Source organism: Lissotriton vulgaris, chromosome 9 (genome assembly GCF_964263255.1).
Source record: "Lissotriton vulgaris chromosome 9, aLisVul1.2, whole genome shotgun sequence".
NCBI classification, from domain to species: domain Eukaryota; kingdom Metazoa; phylum Chordata; class Amphibia; order Caudata; family Salamandridae; genus Lissotriton; species Lissotriton vulgaris.
The window spans coordinates 294,195,914-294,221,863 of NC_141697.1; positions in this window are offsets into that span (position 1 = coordinate 294,195,914).

Genomic DNA, 25,950 nt, shown 5'->3' on the forward strand with positions numbered 1-25,950 from the left:
TGGTAGTTCTGAGACACTAGTTAATACAGCCTCGTAAGGAGCTGACTCTGGAGGAAGGTCAATTTGGACAATTGGGCAGGCATTTTTACTACTTTCAGAGTGAAGTCTTGGATTTTTTCCTCGTGTTGTAACTAACCCAGTTTTGCGACCTAGTGATCCCTCTGTCCTTGGTGGATTAGTTCTGCTTGTATCTCCCTTTGTTTTGCTGCAGGCCTGATTTCCTTTCCCTCACCGCCCTCTACTCTAGTCGTTGTTTTAGTAGGAATTGGAATCTGAGTTTTCTCTACCAGTGTGTGTGTGTTCTGGGTTGTTAGTCCTCTTACTAGTATTATTATTAGGTCTCACAGATTCAATAATCATCGGTTTAATAGCTACATTATTTGGTGGATCCCTTAGTAAGCCTGTATTTAATTTAACAGCTGCCTCAATAGTATCAAGTTGCTCAGCTATCCTCTTATTTCTTTCAAGAATTGGGAGAATTAGGGATTTTACCAGGACTTCGATGTTTCCTATGATTTTGTGTGTTGAAAAAGAGGATATTGTGACCTGACCTGAATTTGACTCTGTTGTAGTGATCTCAATTCCTGCGACCTGCTGTTGAGGAGAATACAGATCGGACTTGGATATTTTCGCCTGTCTACCCCCATGCTTTTTATCACCTCTTTTCCTCTTTAGTGTGTGTCCTTTTGTTGGTATTTGGGCACAAGGTTTATTAGTTACTGTAGAGTTTCGAGGTTTCTGTTTGGGGGGTTCATCAGATATTATTACTAAGGGATGCTCTATACTTGCATCTTTACTACTATTTGATCTATTGGGCTCAGATGCATTTGTGAGATCTTTAAGCTGGGGGGAGTGCTAATGTTACTATGCCAGGAGCTCTCCTTATCTGGATTATGTATCGGGGTAGTAGCTAGCTTAAGGGGACCTAAGGATGAGCGTTTATTTTGGAGCTCGGGTTGAGATGCGGCGCTCGGTGATAATTTTCTCATGCTCAAGCATGGAAGCCGTTCTGGTGATAAATTGGACGAGCTTCCCCCTCACAGACCCACCCACTAATGATTTCCTTTCCCTTGAGGCCCTTGAAGACATAATAAGGTATATATGCTATGATAATAAGTAGGTTTCTAAATAATGAATAATAAATAAGTAAGGACACACCCCACCAATAGATCACAATATGAGAAGCAGATGTAAATGTAGGGTCCAGAGTCAAATGGCCAAATACCTTCATACAAGAATGTCACAAGGGGGCTGGAGCAAGATGTAAAGGATATGGCCCAGCCCAGCTTCCTCTAGCCTCTGAGGGCCACAGAAGGCCCGGCGCAGCCCGCGTGCGGTCATGCGCGCGGTCCCACAACGCGGGGGCTGTGCGAAATTTAAAGCACCTCCGAGCGCAGGTATGACGCTGTCACGCAGCGCCGCTTCCAGGCAGCGCCGCCGCCAAGGATCCTGGTAAGTTGAGCACCCCGCTCGGTGGCCGCAGTTGTGAAGAAATCAGCAGCGGGGGGACTCGTGGGGCAGAGGAAAGCGTCCCGCGTCCAGCGCCAGCAGCACAAGGAGGTGAAAGGAGTGTAGCATGTCTTAGGTCCAAGGTCCCAATTAGAAGAGCAGCCCCAGCCTCACCAGGGCTGTGCGAAGTTTAAAGCGCCTCCGGGCGCAGGTATGACGCCGTCAGGCAGCGCCGCCGCCAAGGATCCTGGTAAGTTGAGTCCCCCGCTCGGCGGCCGTAGTTGTGAAGAAAGCGGCAGCGGGGGGACTCGTGAGGCAGAGGAAAGCGTCCCGCGTCCAGCGCCAGCAGCACAAGGCGGTGAAAGGAGTGTAGCGTGTCTAACGTCCAAGGTCCCAATTAAAAGAGCAGCCGCAGCATCACTGGGGCTGTGCGAAGTTTAAAGCACCTCCGGGCGCAGGTAGGACGCCGTCAAGCAACGCCGCCGCCAAGGATCCTGGTAAGTTGAGTCCCCCGCTCTGCGGCCGCAGTTATGAAGAAAGCGGCAGCGGGGGGACTCGTGAGGCAGAGGAAAGCGTCCCGCGTCCATCGCCAGCAGCACAAGGCAGTGAAAGGAGTGTAGCGTGTCTAAGGTCCAAGGTCCCAATTAGAAGAGCAGAGTTTAGATAATTCATGCTGGTAACTTTGAGGAAACCAAACGTACAGTAACCCCTGCTCACCACCACACAAAATAATATGAACGTGTCTACTATGTTTAAATATGTAAAATAAATAAATATATTTTCCCTAAAAAAATAAACTATTCAAAAAAGACCCAATTCACCCCCCTCCCTAACCCCAATGTCCAAATGTCCTTCAAAACTCCCTTTGATTCCCCAACGCCCAATTCCCACCCCCCCAACAGTCTGTATAAAAGGGGTAATGGACAGTCACTTCTTCCTGCAGTGTCCTGTGGGCAGGTGGTCCTGCATCTCTCTGCGGAGGTCCCGGAGCTGGCGCTGGAGCTTTTCTACCACGCGCTCCAGGGAGCCCACTCTCCTGCAGAGGTGGCACTGACGTGCCATCCAGGCTCTGGGGGGGCAGCTGGTGTTTTACTTGCAACTTTGCGGCGGCGCCGGGAGGCTGTCGGACCACAGAGCTGTACTGGAGGATGCTGGCTGGTAGACCCGGGGGCACTGGAGGAGGATGCAGTTGTTGCCGCCTCCTCCTGCTCCCGATCCTACAGCCGCCGATATTCAGCACAAATGGCCTCCAGCTTCCGGGCCCTGGCCCGGACAGCCATCTCCTTCCTGGTGAGCTTTTGTGGAGCATCTATATGAAGAAAGAAAGAAAAAAACTGTAACCAATACTCTTTAACATTAACACAAAATAATTCAACAGAAAGTTGTCTCACAGTAACAATAGCAAATTGCAAGCACAGTATAAAATTTTGCCGTGTATCTTTCCGCCGTCTTTGTAGGCCTGTAACATTAGTGGGCATTTCAGGAATTCTACTAGCAGCACTATGGACTCACTACATAGCCAGAGAGTCAGAGAGTACACCAGTCTTCTTCTTTTTTTCCTCTTGTTTTGCGAAAGAAATTACTTGTACATGAACTTGTGGTAGCCGACATAATGCCAGCTCACTCAGCTTGCACCCAAGAATAACATACACAAGCCATGATGATGCAGACTCGCATTACTCTAACCAGTACATGCAGGTGGGGATAGGGAAGCTCTTACTTTTCTATAGTGGTGGCACTGGCCATACTCGGTTGCATTAAGGGCTACTGCTCAATATAATTTAAATTTCTCACTGCCCCCCCCGGGTTTTGACTACTACAAAAGGAAAATGAAGATTATTCATTTCTGATCATATATCCTGCCGATCACATGATCTTTGCTTATATGATGGATGACTTTAGGTGCTTTGTTTTGATAGATTGAGTGAATAACAGCGATAGTCCACCCATGATTGACACAGCTGAAAGAAACTTATTAACATAGGGAGTGAGTGTGGTACCCATAATTTCCGGAGGAAGGGACTTTACTTGATATAATGTCAACTATGCAATACATACACAATATATGCTGTGCTTGCAAAGTAAACTACTGTACTGTTAGTCAAGGGAGTATTTCTGAACAATCACAACTTCTAGTATTTGGATTTCCTCTGCTTTGCTAATCTGCCACGGACATGCTGTTCAAAGTAACACTCTTCATCCACTGAGCGTCTGCTCTACATACACCTCTGCTATCTATGAGGAAGAATATACCATCCAGGCTAATGTCTCAACTGTACCAACTTTGCTTTTTCTCAACAACCAACTAACACCCCTTGGTAAACCTCTTGACTTGCATTTGAGTTTCACCCAAATGATATATTGCAATGCACACCACACATGCATTTTCTGATTCACCCACACAGGCAGTCAACCTTTCTTTCTCCTCCAACCATCCTTGCTTCAAGCAGCCATGCATCTGATTTCTTCCTATCAGCCTCCTCTGCCTGCATTCAAAAACATGTATCATTCTTACAGTCATAAATGTTACGACTCGCTCGTCCTTCCTTTCACCCTTCTTTCCCTTTTCGTTCATCACATCCCTCAAGTTCATCTGATATGACTTGGCTTCATGATCAAAGTTTCCCAGCTGAGTTGAATTCAAATAGAGGGGGCCATTGCTTACTCGAGAACTTCCGCCGCTAATGCTATTGCTAAGTCAAGGGTGACTGTCTTCTCCGAGATTGGCAAAAATGTAGTTCTAAATTAGTAATTGTTCTTAACAGTACAAGGTACTTGTACTAGTGTACTTTCTACTGTAACAGTACATCATACACTCCTTTGCGAGCCTACTCTAAAATGTCAATAAGTAAGGAGTATAATAACTTACAACCGTCCGCCGCTGCTGAGCCATCCCCCTCAGCTCCTCCTGGTGGCACTTGTGGCGCTGCCGCAGCACCCCCTGGAGTAGTGGATGCCTCCGCGCTGCTGGCCCCGGCACTGGTGGTGGGAGGTGCCGCATCCGATGTTGTGATGACGCCTAGAAAAAACATGTCATATTTTTAGATGCCATACACCACCCCCTATTTTGTCTCGTAATGGAAGAAAATGTTAATACATAACCAATTTTTAATTATTGGGAATTAAAAAAAGTGACGGTTTTGGGGAGGGTGTTAACCTTTTATATGTTTAGCCATTACATGCTACACTTTTTGGCACAACTGATGAATGCTTGCTTTTTAACGTGCACCATTTTTCTAATTACAGACAGAATATTCCATTGCCCTTCTGCCAACAAGAGCTTTTCAATTCACCACCTACTCCTGTCCTCATCACCACCAGTACTTGAAGTTCAAACAAGGTGAGGGCTCCCACACAGTTATTTTAATATTTAGATGTGTTAAGTTGAAGTATATTGATTCTAGGGAAGGGTGTTTAAACTTTAACGTCATCTATCACCACTGCTCGCTCGGAATACTGCGCTATTAAAAATAAAGAAATTGTTTTTTTATTTCTTATTTGAAAATAAAACTTTAAAACTAAAAAACACTGTGTTTTTTGTTTACAGGTGAGTGAGCAGAAGGGTTTGCACTACTGCACTTTGCAGGCATGCTTTCGTGACTCTGATAGGTCGGGGCTCGGCGGTAGTCTTCTTCTGTTCTTCTGGGTCGTATAATCATTGGTCAGACACACTAGATAGTCGGTCAGGGGATTGGGGGTTCAACTGCTGTTCAGACTGAGGTATGTGGAAAGTCGAACTGCACCTATCATCAACAATGTCCTATTTCTCTTGTCCATACTTCTGTATGTGCAGAATAGTCCCTGAAACACTAGCGGTATGGTATGTGCTCCTATCAAATCAAAAAAGCCAACTACTAGCTTATTCTTGGTGGACACATTGACTTTTTTTGTTGGAAATTTTCAAAGCACTGGAATAGACAGCAAGGGCAACTCAGAGGACTGCACTCAGTGCCTAGAGCTATTGCTGGATCAGCGTTCTGTTTAACACCGTTTGCCGACTGGGCAAGCTTAGCTACCTACACAGACTGAATCATAATAATAGTAACTTGCACTTAGAAAAAAATCTTCTCTAGGTAGTATTGCAACCTCCAAAACTCCCGAACGCATTACTGGCCCAAAACCAATCATCACTTTGGCCGAGGTTCATTCAACAGTAGAGGAAACAATCCCTCTCATTAATCATGATCCCACTGGGCCCTCCGTTAGTGCTGAATCTGAAAGTCTTCCACCATTGAATCCTCCAATGGAGAGTACTGAGGATAGCACAAATGGGGCGACCTGTAAGCTACCGGTTGAGACAGAGACTAATAAAAGCCAGGCATCCGCTAAGGCACCATCAAAGCACAAGAGAAAGCGCAAACATCTAACTGCTTACGCTAGGAAAAAGGCGAAAGTAGCACTTAGCCATAATATCACGGGGGGAACTCCAAGTATGCCTAGTGTAACAATTGATAACACTATACACGATGTAGCGCCGGTAACCGTAGAAAGTACTAATGTCAGCGTAGATGAACAAATCTCTATTGTAATGGGTGACCATTCTGTCTATGAGGTCCAAAGAGTCTCGTCTGATATGACAGAACAAGATGGTGGAAGGGAAGAATTTCTAAAATTAGTGTGGGAGACGCTTAAGAGATTATTAGACCATTAGAAGTCAGGCTAACTGGCATTGAGAACCAGTTACTTGAAGTTGCGAAAAGTGTCATCACCCTGTAAAGTTTAAGCCTCAACTGTACTGAAGTGTCTAGAACCCCTCAACAAGCTCCAGTTCCCGCCCCGGTCTTACCAATGAATACAAACCCATCGAACGTTCAGCAAAACAAGGAGGGAATAGTAAGAAATACAAACATCAAACAGCCAACTAGCACTAATGATAAATTAAATCCAACTCCCCCAACCTCTACAACTGTAAATACCACTAGTAAACCCTGGCAGAAAAGTCACGGACATAGTAACACATAGTAACACATCTCAATTGCCAATTCCTACCACTAGCCACTCTTCTACCCAGAGTGCACTGGCCCCAAAGAAACCCCCATCAAACCCGCCTGTATACCCTTATATCACCCCTGCAAGCAATCAATCCTTGCCTGATAGATCTTTTGCAAATACCACCTATAAATCAAACTTTCAGTCTAGCCATACGTATAGTAATTTCAGAGGAGGGTATATAGATCTGCCACCTGACGCTAGTCCATTTGTAGCTGTTCTCACAGGGGTGCCTGAATTGGATAGCCAATATGAAGAGAACTTCCAATCCCTAAAAAATAAAGTGATTTTTTGGCTAAATACAAATAAACCCATTCCGAACCAGATGAAAAGCAAAATCCTTATGGTTCGGAGGGTACCGTGGGTAGGGCCCATGGCTAAATCAATCACGGGTGATTGTATTGTTATATCCTTTGAGGAACCCCATAGTGCTGAACAGATCTGCAATTGGAAATCGTACGGTGCAACTCCTCCCATTGAAGCTAGGCCCTTATCATTCTTTTACCCTCCACCTAGACCCATTCAACACGGCCCCAACTGGAACCCTGTCAACCAGTATTATGGCTACGCACCTAACTTGGCCAGACAGGGTGATCATAATATGTGGTCTGGCATCCCCACCTTCAATAGATTCAGTTGTTTAGATACTGTTGATTGACTTGGAACTATGCCTGACTGTATCTCTAAGTTATATGACACTTTCTGTAACATGGATAAAGGCAATCCCCATCTCATAAATGTCCTACAATTGTATGATGATGATCAGGTCACTGAGGATAGGATGTATAGGACCATCTTAAATCACAAGAAAATGGAATTATTTCCACCAGCTGGAAATGTATGCTATAGTCTAGTTAGGGGTGGTCCGGACGGGGGATTTGATACTGTAGTTAGAGAAAAAGCCAAAGACGTAGAGAAAGACAGGCCCAACTTACAGTTAGACAGTGTACCTAACCAGCGTGTAACCAAGCCTTCCCCTGACGACCAGAGCCTACCACCTCGCTTACTTATTCTATCGTGGAACATCGCAGGTGTTGGCAAGAACCTAAAAGACCCCGACTGGGCAGACTATATTGACACCTGTGACATTTGTCTGTTACAAGAAACCTGGGTGACTGAAGTTCCACATCGGGTTGGATACAAAACTTATGGAACCAAGGCAGTCCAGTCTGACAGAGGAAGACCATCAGGGGGCCTAATTATTTGGCTAAAAATCACTCTGGTCATGCAGGTTGAATTTATCGATACAGGCACTCCTGATATTCTGGCCCTAAGGGTCATTCCCCCTAGTGGAAATGAATGTTACATCATTAATGTCTACAACAGACCGATCGGCCATTCCAAGGTTTCGCCAACACTTGAAGCCTTGGATCTCCTCTTGAAAAACGTAGTTGGAGACACCCCGGTTATTTTGGGAGGAGACTTAAACTGTAATTTCGAACCTGTTCCGGGCATCTATGATGTTTTTGAAGACGAGGACCAAGCGCATAAAATTCCCCAGCTTGAGACCACAAAATTTGTCAAATACTCTACCTTGGCCGGCCAACTACTAAGACTAACCGTAGATCACGGTCTTAGAGCATGCAACGGCCGCCTCCCGTCGGACTTGCAAAAACAACCAACCTTCTCCAAAGCTAAAAGCAACCTAGATTTTGTACTTGTTTCTCTTAGCATCTGGCACTTTTTGATTGACTTGAAAGTGACAAGTAGGGGGGAAAGTGATCACTATCCTTTGGAACTTTACATCGATGTGCATATGGTTAGTGACACCATCACAACAACAGCTGAGAACACCCATGGAAGTATGTGTGAGGACGTCCACATAAACAACAATAGACGCGCAGTAAAATGGCCCCGCGTTTTGGCGGATGGTAAGGCCTTAGCGTCGGTGTACTCTCTTTTTGAGCAAACGTTTGCACATATAGTTGATCATACCTTCTTACCTGAACACTTTGATCACTTCATTGATCTCCATAATGTCTTCTTCAAAGAACTAAAAACATATCTGTCAAAAATGCCAAGAAAAAAGCAACAAAACATAAGAGTGGCCAATCACGGAAAATTATGGTATGACCACTCATGTAGGATTGCTAAAAGAAACTTATTGCTCGCCATCAAAAACAAGGCAAAGGAAGAAGTTAAACTCGCAAGGGTGGAATACAAACGTGCCCAAAAAACATCTAAAAAACTCTGGGAGGAATCGATTTGGGCTGAGATGTTAGCGGCTGCAAAAACCAATGATAATGTTGGCTTCTGGAGGCTGGTGGCAAATGGGGGGCACGCTGGGAGAGTTGTGAAAGATGTGTTCCTGGACGAGATGACCTGGGTAACCCACTTTACAACTCTCTATAAACAATACGATGGTGACAACAACAGGAGCATATAGTCCCCTCCTCCTATTGAACCCCTTAACTTTACACTGGAGGAGACAGTAAGGGCGATCAACGAACTAAAAAACTCCAAAGCCCCTGGTCCAGATAAAATACCGGGGGATCTATACAAACACGATGTTGATGTCTGGGCCCCTTATGTGAACCGCCTGTTTAATGCCTTATCTTCAAACTGCAGCTTTCCAGATAGTTGGCGTGCAGCGGAGGTTGTGTTAATATTTAAAAAGAGGGATAGACTGATACCTTCTAACTATAGACCAATCAGTCTTATGGACACGCTCCAAAAACTGTATGCCAAACACCTGCTATTCCGGATCAACGACTGGCTGGAAGACTCGAACATAATCTCCAAATTCCAAGCTGGGTTTAGGAGCAAGACCAGCACTATAGACCAAATTTTTCGATTCTGTTGTTTGATCTGGAAGTATGTGCACATTAAAAAAGGTCACCTGTATGTAGCCTTCGTTGACCTGAGAGCTGCATTTGATCTTGTCCCGCGCAGCCTGCTTTGGAAAACTCTAAGAGAAGCAGGTCTACCGGGATGCCTCTTAGCCCAAATAGTTGAGCTGCATGCTGACAACTTTGCAAACATTAGGTGGGGCCCTAATGGTGAGTTGACACGCAATATTCCTATTGAACGCGGGGTTCGCCAGGGGTGCGTCCTGGCCCCTACCTTGTTCTCTCTGTTTATTAATGATGTCCCCGAATATTTGAATGCCTGTGTCAATGATTCCCCGCAGCTTAATGGAGAAAGGGTGCCTGCGTTGCTCTTCGCAGATGACACAATACTTATATCTCAGACAAAAAAGGGCCTCCAGGCACTCCTTAACTCCTTCAGCTGCTACTGCTTGACAAAGGGCTTGGAAATTAATGCTGACAAAACAAAATGTATGTCATTAAATCCCAGTATACCAGACAGAGGGTTCTTGACCTTGAATAGTCAAAAACTAGGTACTGTGGAAAACATTTCCTATTTGGGTGTTGTACTCGATTCGAAACTAAGTTGGAAGGCCCAAATCGAGAAAAGTAAGATATCATATGCCCAAAATGTCAAACCGATCTTATGCAAAATGAATGCCAGCACAAGCAAAAGTGTAACCCCTGTTTTAGAACTTTTTAAATTTAAAATTCAATCTGCTGTGCTATATGGAGCAGAGATATGGGGCCCTTGGGCAAAAAATAGTTTTCAGAGCCTGGACAATAAATTCATGCGTGCCACTGTAAGGGTCCCAAATAGTACACCTCTTTTACCCCTCCAACTTGACCTGAACTTTAGGAGAACAGACCATTTTGCTATTTTAAGACCACTAATATTCTGGGTTAGGCTTTGGACCACCCCGGAACTGATAGAATACAGAAATGGCTTACAAGAACTGTTGATTCTTGATTCTCTTAATTCCATCCAATGGCTAGTGCACATTAAAAAATGGTTTACACTCCTGGGCTTATATTCAATGTAGGAGACTCCTGACAAATTGCCTACCTCTTCCAAACTAATAGTCAAGCGAGCCTTCTGGACTCACATGAGTGAAAAAATAGTGGTTGGAAGTAGTGTTGGGTCCGCAGTTCAGGTTTTTTTATCATTTAAGGATGAGTTTCACTTTGAATCTTTCCTGGACGAGATAGAGCCACCCATCGCAAAGACCCTTTACTTAAAGTTCAGATACGGGATACTTATGCTGAACCACAATACAGAACGATGGGCACAAAAAAGACTGGGAGAATTGAATGCTAAAACGGGGTGTTGCCCTATGTGTTCCAATGCCTGCATAGAGAACGAGGTTCATATGTTTTTTGTTTGTAGTGCATACATGAATGCTAGAAAGAAATGGCTAAAACTAATGTGTAACCTCTTGGGAACCAGATCCTGCTCTATAGCCTACAGGATCATGAAAAGTAATTCAACCCAGTACATTGTATTTAGCATAAGTAAATTCCTTTATTCTGTTTATATAATCCGTAAGAAACAAGGACAGGTACTTTGAGCTGGACAGGTGTATATGTTTACAAAACCTTCATATTTTAAAATGAAAAATGAAAAATATTTTAAATGGTATATGTTTATAAAATCCTTACATTACCAAAATGAAATGTATTTTAGAATGAAAATGTAAAAACTATTTTTTTCTAAGCACCATTTTTTAATTAATTGTTGCCATGCATATTGCTTGATTGCTTATTTTCTATGTATGTATGTGACTTTTATGGCCAAATTGGCCGAAATAAAGTAATAATAATAATAATAATAGTAAATAGTATTAGCACAGAGAGTGATAGTAGAGGCAGGATAAGAATCTAGAAACAGTCTACAAGAAGACCAAAGACTATTTTGTAAAAAATAGAATTAGGAAGCAGTTTGGAATGAATAGGTGCTGTAACAGTTAGGGAAGTATACTTATTAATATTAATTACAGAACAACTTACTGGGGCCAGCAGAAGAGACCGCAGAGGGCCGATCCTGCCTACCTTGTTCCGCCGGCGTCGCTGTCATCCTCTTGCTCCTGGGAGTTGCTGATGATCATGAAATAAACACAAACATGGATGATTGTTTTTTTGGAATATTTGATTTCTTTGACCACAATCAAAAATTATCTCGGGGAAACAAATTACCAACAATTGCACTACATGTATTGACCTATCTGATCTGGTCAACTAGGAGGATAGTACAGTATTGCTGGATTCGCGGACCGTCGACTTGGAAAGTTATGTAAATCACTAACTAAACCAACTGTCGTAATTGGCCCGGCCGCATTAGCGATTAGCTGAACCTACACGTTGTCCTCCTTTACTTGGCTATATACGAAAACGCCATTTCGAATGTTGCGGCGGCCATCTTAGATCATGAGCGGCCTCGTGGCCGGCGTGCCCTTTAGTCCGTTGTCCGTTCCTCTGACCACTTCTATCTGCCCAGCAACAGGCTATTTTTAGTACTGGTCAAGCCTCACATGCGCAGTTCCCACTGACCCGTAAACCTTCAGGAATGTGCACCAAAATGACCAGCGGAGTTGTGCCCCCTCCAATGAGCTGGCAGTATTCCAAAACATGACCATATATGTCCTTAAAATGTGTCTTAACTTGTGCCGCCTATCTTTTATTGCCCCAAACTGTATATAAACGGGGTCACACCGGTGTTCGGTGTGATACCTCTTGCATTACCGAAGGGTGCTGTTTGAGTGTACCACCACCCCATGGGGTCTTAATAAACTTGTTCTTTGCCTTTTACAGTTTCGTGCCAACAGTTCTTGAGTGTAATTGGGTTATCTCCGGAGCGTGTAGGCCTTGGGAACCCCGAATTACTTCAATTGGCGACCACGAAGGGACTCATCGGCGACTCGGATGCCCGAAGGAGAGGTCGTGACGAAGGCTTGGAAACCCGCCATGGGCGCGCGCTGCCACGAGTGACCCGAGTCTTGGCTGCCACGGTGTTTTTTCCTTCCCTTCCGATCTGACCTTCCAGGTGGCGCCGGTCTCCGACTGAGTTTTCGAAGTGTCTGCATCGCTGAGAAAGTGCCGTTTGGCTGATTTGGCTTACAAAGACCTTGGCAGTTGGAATCTGGACATTTGGGAATTTGGGTAAGCTTTGTGATCGGTAAGGTAGTCTTCGGACGCTTACTGAGGTCCTATGATTTGTGTTCGGTAAGGTAGTCTTCGGACGCTTACTGAAATTCTGTGCTTTGTGATCGGTAAGGTAGTCCTCGGACGCTTGCCGAAGTCCTACGATCTACGTTTTTTGATTTGAGTTAGCTAACATTGTGAATTTGTGATCTTTGAACTTATATGTGTAGTGCACTTCACATAGGCAGGCATGTAGAGATGTTTCTCTAACTTTGTTTTTTTCCTTTGAGCGGCACAACCGTGTGAAGAACTGTAAGTGCCATTTTGTCCGGTGTCACGCTTTCGTGATACTTTTCGAACATGCCTGTTTTCAGCACACTCCGAGGAATGTGTTGTCTTGGAGAAGGTACCTCAATTAGGTTAGCAGAAGCACAGCCGGCTCCCCCAGAGGGAACACCAAATAGGGAAATGTACATAAAATTTGGCCTTCCCCCTATTATGTACAGTAAATTATGGCATAAGTATACCAAGGCCGATCCTGAATTGCAATGGCCTCTACACGGGTCGTTTGATTTAAGTAAAATACAATTTGTAGAGCAATGTTTGTTTCAACGCAGGTCTAGACAAAATATGTTTGATTGCGTGCGAATGTGGGAGAAAGCGGCGCGTGAACGAATGAAGCGTGAGGTTGCCTTGGCGGACAAAGAGCAGCGCAAGGCTGCTCGGGATAAGGCTTTACAGCTTGAGGAAAAGGAGGCTCAGGAGAAGAAAGAAAGGGAGGAACGGGAACGTGAATTGCAAATGACTGGTCAATTTCCTATTCGCCGACCACTTTATCCTGTCCTTAATAATGAAATTGATGATTTTTCTTTGTTAGATCGGTCACCACCTCCGTACGTTTCGCCGACGGCTCCGGCTGCGGATTCAGAGGATGATGGACAGGATCAGTCGGGTCAGAAGGGGGTTTCGGCTCTCAGGTTTACTGCGGAAAGGTCCGCTCATTTACGCAGTTGGGCTCGTAAAGTGAATAAGCATTGTGTTACTCAGGAGCAGTTGTTAACAGAAAAGAAAGGGTGGTCGGATCTTGAATTAATGTATTTTCTGTCCAGTCTGGCGGATGAAGTTGTAAACGCATATCGTGAACTTTCTGATACGTTAGAGCCTAAAGTGTTGTCAGTGTATCGTGAGAATTTGGCTAAAGGTGATTTTGATCTTTCAGATGTTGATGACCTGTTCAAGCAATTGATCAAGCTGCGGGATGAGACAACCCAATTGCGGGAGGAACGGAAACGGAGGCAAAAGGAGTCCGAATTGGAGAATAACGGGCGGGCTAAAGAGTGTTCTCTCCGTGGTTCAGATAAGAGTTCTGCGTTGCATGTTATGCCTATGCGTGAAGCCGCGCCTTTGTATGTTCCACCAAAAGGGGAAGGTACGGATGATGATAAATTGTCGAAGGATGCGAAAGGGTATTTTGTGTATAATTGGGTATACACGCCATGGAATAGAGCAGATGTCATGGCATTGAAAAATGCTTTACCTGATCTTCGGAAGAATCCGGCGGCATTTTATGAGGGGGTGGAGGGGGCTATATCGTCTTGTGTGATGACTCTTGTGGATATAGATTTGTTTTTTGGGCTAATTTTACCACCTGATATGTGGAGGCAAATTCGTAAAAATAATGATGAAACGATATTGGGGGGAACATGGAAAGAAATAAATGCTGCAGATTTGGATAGAGAACCAGCATGTAAGCCTTGTCAGCTAATTCTAGACCTTCCGGCAGCTATCTTGAATAAATTAAAAACGCTTGTTCCCTCCAAAAAGATTGATTGGACCATGTTAACGTCGTGCAAGCAGAAACCCGATGAAACGGTCTCAGATTTCTTTACACGCTTCGAGGAGGCGTTTCATGATTACAGTGGTCAATCTTTAACTGACGATACGGGTCGGCATTTGTTTGTAGATAAGTATGTAGCTCATCTCCTACCAGAGATTGCAAAGCGATTGAAGTCGAGTGAAAGTTCCTGGGCCACGGCGACCCCTGCGTCCTTGTTAACTATGGCTCAGTATTATGAGCGGCAGGAAGTGGAGGCTAAAGAAAGTGTAGAGAAAAAGGCGAAGGAATTGAAAACGAAGGTGATGTTGGCGCAGGTTCGGGGAACACGGGGTAGAGGGGATGAGAGAAGTAGACGAGGTGGAGGAAACGCATCGTATGGTCGTACGGACATTGCGGAGGATCAGTGTGCTTATTGTAAGGAGTTTGGGCATTGGGCCGAAGATTGTCCGGTACTTCGTGAACAGCGTAGTCAGCGTGGTCGAGGAAGTGTAAGGGCAAGGGGAGGTTATACTGGAACGAGAGGTGGCGGAGGTGATCGTAGACAGATTGAGGAGAGGGGCCGTGGCCAGGACGAACGAAATGCGTTTGATAGACGGAATCAATATCAGATTTCGGAGGGAGAGAATGTGGAACACCAGGATTATGTGCATGCATAGGATTGCGTAGGATGGGGTAAGGAATCAGTTGAAGTGCCGGTAGATCAGCAAGGTCCATATGTAACAGCGGGCATTTTGGGTTCTACTGATCAATTTCTAGTCGACACAGGAGCTACTCGTAGCGCTTTGTCGAAAAACTTGGTTCCGAGGGCTCCCCTGTCTGGCGAAATGATTACGTGTGTAGGGTTTGATGGCACACCCTCCCCCAGCCCATTGTCCAAGCCCCTTGCACTATGCATAGACAAATACTTTAGTTTTGGCCAATTTTTGTTATCACCCCATACCCCAGACAATATCCTGGGCATTGATTTGCTTAAATATTTTCGAGCGACAATACGCTGCGCTCCAGAGGGAGTGCGGGTTATTCTGAACGATAATTACCCTGACCCTGACAGATTTTATGCTATTTTAGACATCCCCGCTTTGGCCTCTCTGCCGCACACGTTGTGGGCAACCTCAGATACGGATGTGGGAGAGATGCGTATTCCACCAATACACATTACTGTTAAGGAGGGGGTCCCTTTACCACGAGTGCCACAGTATAAGATCTCGAGAGAAGGTGAAATTGCATTGACACATATTGTTCAGGATTTGATTTCTGCAGGGGTTGTGGAGGAGGTCCCTTATAATGTTTGTAACAGCCCTATTCTACCAATTCTTAAGAGAGACACAGATGGCAAGATCTATCGATTTATTATTGATTTGCGTGAGATTAACAAAATTGTCATCCCCCAATACCCGGTGGTGTCTGATATTACGACTTTGCTTACTTTGGTCCCACCGACAGCCACCACCTTTAGCGTTATTGACTTAAAGAATGCGTTCTTTTCCATCCCTGTTCATCCTGATAGCAGATATCTGTTCGGCTTTACACTCAATAATAAATCGTATAGATTTTGTCGTGTTCCCCAAGGATATACTGAAAGCCCTAGCATCTACAGCCAGGCTTTGAAAAGGCAGCTAGATTCTTTTAAATTGCAGTCTGGCGTTGCGCTCATCCAGTACGTGGATGACCTTCTGCTTGCCGCTGACTCCTATGCACAATGTGAACAGAGTACACTTGCGTTGCTTTCCTTTTTGGCACAACACAATCACAAGGTTTCCAAGAAAAAGCTTCAATACTGTAGACCCCAGGTGACCTACCTCGGTCATCTGTTGTCTAAGGAGGGGCGTGCATTAACATCTGATCGAATTCAAGCAATTTTAGACACACCAGTCCCCCGCACGCAGAGAGATGTACGTGCCTTCATAGGGTTGACGTCCTTTTGTAGGCAATGGATCATGGGGTTTTCGCATATCATAAAACCTTTGCTAGCATTACTGTCCAAAGCTACACCAATGCCTCTTGAGTGGACAGATGAATGTCAGAAAGCTTTTGAACAGTTGAGGCAGGCCCTTTGTTCCGCACCCGTGTTAGGTACACCAGACTACACGAAACTTTTCACATTGTACGTGCACGAGAATGATGGGTGTGCGTTGTCAGTGTTAGTGCAATTGCACGGGGATAAGCAGAGACCATGTGCATACTTCTCTGCCATTTTGGATCCTGTAGCACGAGGGTTGCCCGGGTGTTTTCGAGCGGTAGCAGCAACAGCGGTGGCCATACGACAGAGTGAGGGAATAGTGTTATCACACAAATTGTTGGTGTTAGTTCCCCACGCAGTAGATGCCCTGTTAAACCAAACTAAGACCCAATACCTTACGAGTGCACGGCTAACAGGATACGAGCTGACACTCTTGGCGCCACATATTACATTGAAAAGATGCGCTACTTTGAACCCTGCCACTTTATTGCCCTATCCGGCCGAGGAGGGTCAGGAAGAAAAACATCATGATTGTGTTTTCCTGACCGAGGAACAGACAAAGGGTCGTGTCGATTTACAGGATGTCCCACTTCCAGAAGTGGATGGGGAACTGTGGGTTGATGGATCGTGTTTAAGGCTGCCAGATGGTACGACTTCCGCAGCATATGCGATCACGACGCTTAAGACAGTGGTAGAAACAGCTAGGATACCACAAAAGTCGGCTCAGGCAGCAGAGCTGATAGCCTTAACAAGAGCCTGCGAATTGAGTACTGGATTATGTGTCAACATATACACGGACAGCCCGTATGCCTTTGGAGTGGCCCATGACTTCGGGCTACTTTGGAGGGAATGTGGGTTTCTGACATCGCACGGAGAGCACATTATGCACGGAGAGCTAGTGCGTGATCTCCTAAACGCGTTGCTTGGCCCTAAGAAAGTAGCGATAGTGAAGTGTAGTGCCCATAAAAAGATCACGGACAAAGTGGGCCAAGGAAATGCCTTTGCAGACAGTATAGCAAGACAGACGGCCATGTCCCGAACTAGCTCCCCCATGTACGTGGTACAATCACAGGCTGAGCGATGGAGTGATGCTAGAGCAGAAATACGGGATATTCAAAATTCAGCCACTGAATCTGAACTCGCGGCTTGGGCAGCAGATGGGGTACTAGATGACGAGGGTTGTTGGAGAAGCAAAGACATGGAGAAGTGGAAATTGCCTGCGGCTTATTTACAGGCGATGGTCCAGATGACGCATGGACTGGCTCATGTCGGAGCTCTTGCAATCACTCGGCTTTTAACACGAGTTTGGGAACATCCCGAGATTGCTAATACTGCAAAGAGAGTAGTGCAGACCTGCCTGGTATGTTTGCAACACAATCCCGGAAAGGGGACCCATACTCCGAAAGGAGGGTTTGTTCCACCTTCTGCACCATTTGAGGTGCTTCAAATGGATTACATCCAACTTGAGCGCTGCACTAACCTGAAGTACGTCCTAGTGGTGGTGTGTGCTTTTAGCAAATGGGTTGAGGCCTACCCCACGAAAGACAATACGGCTTTGACAACAGCTAAGGTGTTGCTTAAGGAATTCTTTCCTCGCTTTGGAGTTTGCAAATTTTTGTGGAGCGATAATGGGCCCCATTTTGTTGGAAAGATTGTGGAATATGTACTGAAGGGGTTAGGGATTCAGCAAAAGTTCCACGCTGTATTCCACCCTCAGTCAGCAGGTTTGGTCGAGCGGTACAATGCTACGTTGAAGCTTAAGCTGGCCAAAATTGTGGCGTCTACATCATTGAAGTGGCCAGACGCTTTGCCGCTAGCGCTGCTCTCTCTTAGATCAGTACCCCACTCACGAACCGGCCTTACGCCTTATGAGGTGGTGTTTGGCCGCCCTATGAATATCTGGGGGGTGCCCAAGCCGCGATTAATACATGATGTGCCTTGTGTTATGATGAATGATTATTTGGCACGATTAACAAATGATTTGCTCTCTATTCATCAACAGGTTCGAGAAGCGCTCCCTGACAACTCTACTGGAGAGGGCCATGATCTTCGTCCTGGGGATCATGTCATGATACGCTCGTTTGAGAGAGCAAGCAGTCTGGAGCCCAGGTGGAGGGGCCCCGAACAGGTCCTCCTTGCGACCCGCACTGCAGTACGAGTGACAAACAGGAAGCGGTGGGTGCATTCGACACATTGTCGTCGTGTCTCTCCGGATCTGGTGACTCCTGCTGTGTTGACTGATTATAAGGAGATCTTGGAGAAAGAAAAGAGCCCAGCTGTGACGTCGGCCGAAGTTGAGGGAGCCTTCCCGGACCAATCTGCTGCCGGTAGAGAGCGCTACAACTTGCGTCCACGATAAGAAGATTTTTTTTTTTTTTTGCCTTTTTTAATGACTGGTTGGTTACCGCTCCAGGTTTGTGAAACGGAAACCGGGAATTCCAAGGGGGGGGGATCAGTTCTGCCAGAGTAGCGACACCCGTCTTGGCCCGGAGAAGAAAACAACGGCTACCTCGGAGTTCAGCACCGCATTTTTCTTTTTTTTAGGTATACACACATGTGTATCTGAGACTTTGTGAACAATTTGTGCTATTTGAGACTTTGCACGAACATTCTTGAACTATGGCATCAACTGCATCACGTGATAAGAAAATATTGGGTGCCTTTCTCTTTGTTTTGACTATTGTGGTGATAGCTGTTATAGCCTGGGTAGTCGAACTTGTGGTGCCTGTACGTGAACATTTGCTGCCGACTACCCCGGCACCGTCTGAACATTTTCATTTTACACTGCCCTTCCATGAAGAGCGCCACCGCCAAACGTACTTAAATAACAGCTTCATTCAGATTCTTCACCACACACATAACATGACCAATACCTCAAATTGCTGGGTGTGTGGGATGTTGCCTGGGCACCAGAAGAGAGGGGGCACCCCACTTATTCCACTCCCGTTTTCACATAATGGGTCATGCAACGCTTGGTACACCCTCCTTTTTACTCTGAGATGGCCAACTAAAGGAGGGGTGCTTTTCCGCTTGAATAAAGTATGTTCCCACGACAAGGATGGGTTTCCCCGGGCTGAGGGCACTCGTTTCGAATGGGAAGAGTATAGGCCTGATAATGTGTCTGCCCCACGAGTATATAGCAATCAGCGGAACATTAATGTATCTAGTGCCCATGTTATAAATGTCATTGCTACAAAAGCCGATTTATGTATCAGGAATAAGGGCTCGATTGCAGTGGGAAAAAGCGAATGTAATACTACTCTCACGTTTGATAGCCCGAATGGCATTTCATTTGTTGCATCACGAAATACATACTTTATCTGAGGAACGAAGGGCTACCATCAGCTTCCATTGGGGTGGTTGGGCACGTGCTACGTATCGTTTGTGTTACCTCCTGTATTCATTGCCCCTCCGATGTATCACAATGATTATACTTTGTACCATGACTTCGTTTTGAATAGGGTTAAACGAACTGTTGCCCTGGAAGACATTGACCAAACAGACACTGCATTGCAACAGTATGTGGACTTTAATCTGGGACTATTCTCCTTTGTGGGGGCTGCACTGAACAGCCGGAAAATCAGACGACTGACGCGTGTTGTCGAGGCTGTTGCGAATGACACTGCCATTGCTCTGGGGAATATTACTGAGGAACTACAGATTTCCAGGATTGTCACCCTCCAAAATCGAATGGTATTGGACGTTGTTTTAGCTGATCGTGGGGGGGCATGTAGAATTATCGGAAGCAGCTGTTGCGTGTATATTCCGGACAATTCTCCATCTGTGTACGATGCTATCTCCAAGCTTCATAAAATAGCAGCTGAACTACACCCGGACAATGGAACTTGGACACTTTCGGGATGGTTCTGGTCCATGTTTGCAACTTGGGGCTGGAAATTGTTGACGATTCTCTGTATACTTGTGGGGGCCCTGTTCTTCGTATGCTTATGTATTCAGTGTGGCCCAGCTTTATGCTCAATGTGTTTATCAGCTTGCATACCATCAAGACGAGCTCTTGCCCATGACAAAATGATGCTCCACAAAGAGGTAACCCAAATTATGTTAATAGACATCGAGGACGAACATCCTGATTATGTTCACTATGAGGTAGATTCAGCTAAACGCTAAAAGGGTCGTCTGTCGTAATTGGCCCGGCCGCATTAGCGATTAGCTGAACCTACACGTTGTCCTCCTTTACTTGGCTATATACGAAAACGCCATTTTGAATGTTGCGGCGGCCATCTTAGATCATGAGCGGCCTCGTGGCCGGCGTGCCCTTTAGTCCGTTGTCCGTTCCTCTGACCACTTCTATCTGCCCAGCAACAGGCTATTTTTAGTACTGGTCAAGCCTCACATGCGCAGTTCCCACTGACCCGTAAACCTTCAGGAATGTGCACCAAAATGACCAGCGGAGTTGTGCCCCCTCCAATGAGCTGGCAGTATTCCAAAACATGACCATATATGTCCTTAAAATGTGTCTTAACTTGTGCCGCCTATCTTTTATTGCCCCAAACTGTATATAAACGGGGTCACACCGGTGTTCGGTGTGATACCTCTTGCATTACCGAAGGGTGCTGTTTGAGTGTACCACCACCCCATGGGGTCTTAATAAACTTGTTCTTTGCCTTTTACAGTTTCCGTGCCAACAGTTCTTGAGTGTAATTGGGTTATCTCCGGAGCGTGTAGGCCTTGGGAACCCCGAATTACTTCACAACAACAAAAGGGTTCTACTACGACTGCCAGCACTCAGCAGCACGCGACGTGACAGACACAGTCCGTCATCATGATTGCAGACCACTAAAAAAGTACTACTACCAAGTTATAATATACTCAACTTATCAACCCACCACTATCTCTTCTTCTTAGTGGCAGCAGGAGTACAAAGGAAGGACTAGACTTGAGTCTCTAGTCTCTCTACCATTACGCAGTTCTGTAAAGTACTACACTCATACATAGCCAGACCAAATGAGCACAAAGTTGCAAACAAGTAAGCATAGTAGCAACACCACTGAGCAGGCGAGCACCTGCAATCATAGAAGCTATAAAGTTAAACATTCATTTACCTGCAATGTAATCGAATCTGCAGCATTCTTGCTTATCGGGAAAAACACATATTAGCAATATAATAACACAGAGCAGAAGAAAAGAAAGTCGTTATTAAATAGCTACTCACCAAGCCCAGGGATCCACATGCCTAGCAGGTTGAGCAGGTCCTGCTCCCGGTCAAGGAGGTCGGACCACCGGTGCGTCGCCTGATGGTAGGTGCGCTGGACCCCCGTCTCCCTAAACAAGGCCCAGCGCACCTTATCCCAGAGCTGGCGACGCTCCCGGAGGCCATACCCTACACCGGGCCTGCCGCCTGCTGCAACGGTCTTCGGGAGGTGGCGCTGAACATAAAAGATGAGTGCAGCCACCTCCACCGCACAGAAAATCTCCCGGGCCAAGACATTGTCCCCCCTTAATCACCCGCAAGGGAGCCGGGTACGGGGTGCGGGACCCTTCCCCTTGTTCTTCGCGGCTCCCTTTGTCATGGTCCTGGACAGGAATGGAAATAAATAGGAAAGAGAATAGGGAAAAAGTAAATAAAAGAAAAGAGTTAAAAAAAGTAGTTTTAAAAAAACCAAAAGTAGAAAAAACACAAAATATTGATGTAGAAAAAGAGAGGGATAGACAATGAGTAAAAAAGATTAAAAAAAAGTTCAAACAATCAAAGGATTGCAAAGATTGAAGCAGGATAGAAAAAGTATGTCCAGAACCATAGCAATGAATGAAAAACAAGATGGCCGCGCCCATTGAGGACCGCATGGGTAAGTTTGCGCAATATTTCCCCGCCAGCCCTAAAAAACGGACGCGATGATGTAATTGCGCCCCGCACGTAGGAAATGCCCAATGCGAGCATGCAACTAGCGCCCGGAAACGAAAATACGCAACGCGAACACTGAAAACAAGATGGCCGCACCCATGTTCGACCGCATGGGTAGCGTCGCGGTTGGCGCGCTGAACAAAAACACCGCAAACAGGCAAAGCGCCCCACAAACACGCAAAAATAAAAAAACGCGAATTCTCAAAAATTCGCGGAATTTTGAGGACCGCAAATTCGCTTTCGCACGAATTTGCGTACCGCGAATTCTCAAATTTCGCCCTTACTTAGAGGGAACCAACCACCCAGAGGGGGAACATTTAAAACAAATGTCCCAATAAAAAAGCAGCATTTCCGTATGGCACATCAAAGAACGAATGGCAATGATGGGCCTGACAAAGGCCCACAGAGGAGACACAATATGGAGGAGTGTGGCTCAATGGTTAGAGCGGCAGACCCTGATGCAGAGTTCTTTCCAGGGACCAGGGTTCGATTCCCGCCTCGGCCGGGTCTCGGGCTCAATTTCATCGGGCCTCGGTGCCTATTCTAATCACGGGCCCCACGCTCCAACTCAAGGCAATAGCTTGCTTAGCCTCCACACTGGCCCCAACAGCGCTAAGATTGCCTGGCTTCACTCTGGGGGTGCCCAGGAGTGGACACTTCACTGGGAAAGCCAGGAGGGGTTCCACAGCGGTATGAGTATCAGCGCCAGAAAGCCGCATAGGCGACACCGCAAGGTGACCATCTGGTGACAGTGCGCTCTATAAGTACCATGACATTTACATTTTACATGTCTTGAGACAGCGCATTCACACAGCCTAGGCTTGACCTAAAAAAAGGGGAGATTTTTTTTTGTTCTTGAGCCAAATTAACACCGCTGTTAAAACTGGTATAAATAGGGTTTCTCTTTATTACAAGCACATCTTCCAGAAAGTTGACAACAATGACAAAGTACCCTCTTTAGTCCTGATGTTATTGCATGACCTTAGGCCACAGTGTGCAATTGTTGGGGTTGACTTTAACTAGTAGCACATGAGCCTGCCAGCTCAGTTTGCATGAGTTGCTGCCGGTTAGAGACTATGGTCTCACTTAGGGTTAGCTTGAAATACTACTGTTTCTGTAAAAATTTAAGAATTGCAACAATTTAAATTAACTGGAGAAGAAACTGATAGAGAGCAGTGAAACTCTGGAAATTGTAGGGGTACTTTAGATTCACGAATAGTCCGTACCCGCATATATCCTTATGTGTGTTATTTTTAGCTAGTCAATTGTCTTGTAATAACCAATGGGAACGAAGTGTTAGAATGAGTTGTGCCATTCAAGACAGTAAAATGGCATTTAGAGGGAACCATGTAATTCTCGATGTTCATTGCAAATACCTAATAAAGTAGCTCATGTGTAATGTAATGCATTAGACTTAAACATGCACCTTATTAAAGTCCGCACACATAGAGATGATTAATTGTGCCTTAAATATGATGAAATGTAGTGCTTGCAGATGTAACATTTATAATTGCGTGTTTGATTTGATCTTAAAGGCCTAGATGGAGTATTTGCTCTTTTTTGTTCGTATTTCTTATGTTAGCTGGTTTGTGTAGGCCTGAAATGCATTTTTCCTGGTAGGGCTGCCATTTGGAGGCAATCAGTGAAATTCATGTGAGTGCAAGGTTGTTCTGTTCTCATGTTTCTGTTGCAGGTGCAAGGACACCATCCTTGTTAGTTACACTAACGTCTTTGTTTTAGGAGTTAGATGACCTTTGGCTTTACGGCTACAAATGTGTACTCTTCTGAGGCTTTATGTTGAGATGCTCCAGAAAATCCTTGAATTCTCTACTGTTGAACGGCGGGCCATTATCAGACTTCAAAATGGCTAGAACCTCCCATGTTGTTAAAATTCCGTCAAGCCTCTCAATGACTCACTCATGAGTTGTGGATGAGAGATCCTCTTTTAATGGACATGAGAGTACTCATGCACAATTAATTTCAAATGGTGTCCACTGTTGAGTAGACCATAGAAATCGATGGTTATTCTCTCCCATGCATGCTGAAGGAGTTCTGACATTGTAAGAGTATGTTTAGTAATGTTCGTATTATTATTATTATTCTCATTATTATTATTATTATTATTATTATTATTATTATTATTATTAATAAAACAAATTGGTAGGGCGCACAGCTACCCAAAGAGGTTTCCCTGCACCAATCCAGTTGGAAAGAGAAAAGATGAAAAAGAAATTAATTATTGAACAACCAAGTTTTCAAACTTCTGCAGAATCTACAATGCATGGCTTCCTCGTGTAGAGAGATAGATAGAGAAATCCATTGGGTAGCTCCTAAGTAGGAAAAAGACCGGCCACGCATGCAAGAGAGTTTGATTTTAGGGATAGTAAACCTAGTCTGCAGGGCAGAGCGTAAAGGGCATGAGGGTTGGTGGTGTTGAACTTGATTTTGCTAATATTTCAGGGCCACTCCAGTTTTAATTTTGAACATATAGCACAAAGCTTTGAATTTAACTCGGTTCTCCACGTTCAGCCAATAAGGTCGCAAAGGAAGCCAGAGACTAAGGCTGTCTTAGGCATATGACACAGCAGTCTGGCGGCTGCATTTTACACCACCTGAAGTCTTTGGATCTTAACTTTGTTGGAGCCCAGGTAAATAACTTTTCCCTAGTCCAGCCTAGATGTAACTAGGGCATTAATTACAGTTCTCTGAGCAGAGAGGGTTATCATCCAAAACATTTTCTTCAGCCACTTTAGAATAGTAAAACAGGTGGAGGCCACCTTGGTGAATTGTTGTTTCATTGTGGACCTGATGTACTCGTAAGGGAAAGGCACCCATTTCAGAGGGCCAGTTTTGAGGTCCCCAGAGGTCATGTTTTTCCCTAAAATCATGACTTCAGTCTTGTCCCCATTTAATTTGAGCAGGCAGTTTTGCATCCAAGACGCAATTTTACTTAAACCTGACCGAAGAGCAGAAGGTTCAGACCCTTTTGATGAGGAAAGGGAAAAGATTATCTGAGTGTCATCGGTGTAGGGAAAAAGGGACAACCCTCAGCTTCTTCAGCAACATCTGCCAGAGGACTGAAATAGACATTAAATAGCAAAGGGCTCAGTACAGAGCAATGGGGAACTCCCTCAGGGGACAAATAAGAATTTGAGCTGGTTGCTGCAGAAAAGACCTGAAAATTATGGTTTGTTCGAAAAGATCTGAGTTACTGCAAGGCTGAACCCTCCAGGCCAAAGGACTGCAAGCCTCTCAACAAGACGGCGGGAGACACCATGTGAAATGCGGCACTGAGGTCCAGTAAAATAAGAGTCCCTGTATCCCCCCCATCTAACCGGTACCTCAGCATTTCAGTGACTCCAAGTAGAGGTGATTCAGTAGAGAAACCATCTCTAAAGCCAGATTGAGAGGTATGAAGAAAATTCTGAGACTCAACAAATGAAGTCAGCTGAGCGTTTACATACTTTTTGAGAATTTTTAAAAAAAACGGGAGCAGCGAGATGGGACAGAAGTAGATGGCTTCATCAGGTCAGCATTGGCTTTCTTGAAAAGAGGGAGCACCATAGCAAGTTTCCATTCCGAACGAACTAGGACCTATTGCATGGAGGTGCTGAGGACTTCCATAACTATCTAGAGTATTGGGACGTCAGCTGTTTCATCACAAAAGTATGAAGTAGGTCATGGAGGAACCAGATTTAATGTTTGCCAAAAGATGGTTAAATGAGCTAAATTCTAAGAGAGACCAAGATTCCAGTTTGCCGGCTGATGTAGTATTATTGTGGGTCCCAGTCATCCAGTCGCTGGTAGCATTTGGAGTAGTCTCGGTATCAGGTAGAGTATTTTATACTGGACAGTGCAGAGTGTATTTTGCACAACTTTATCCACCAAATAGTGTACAAGTTCCTCA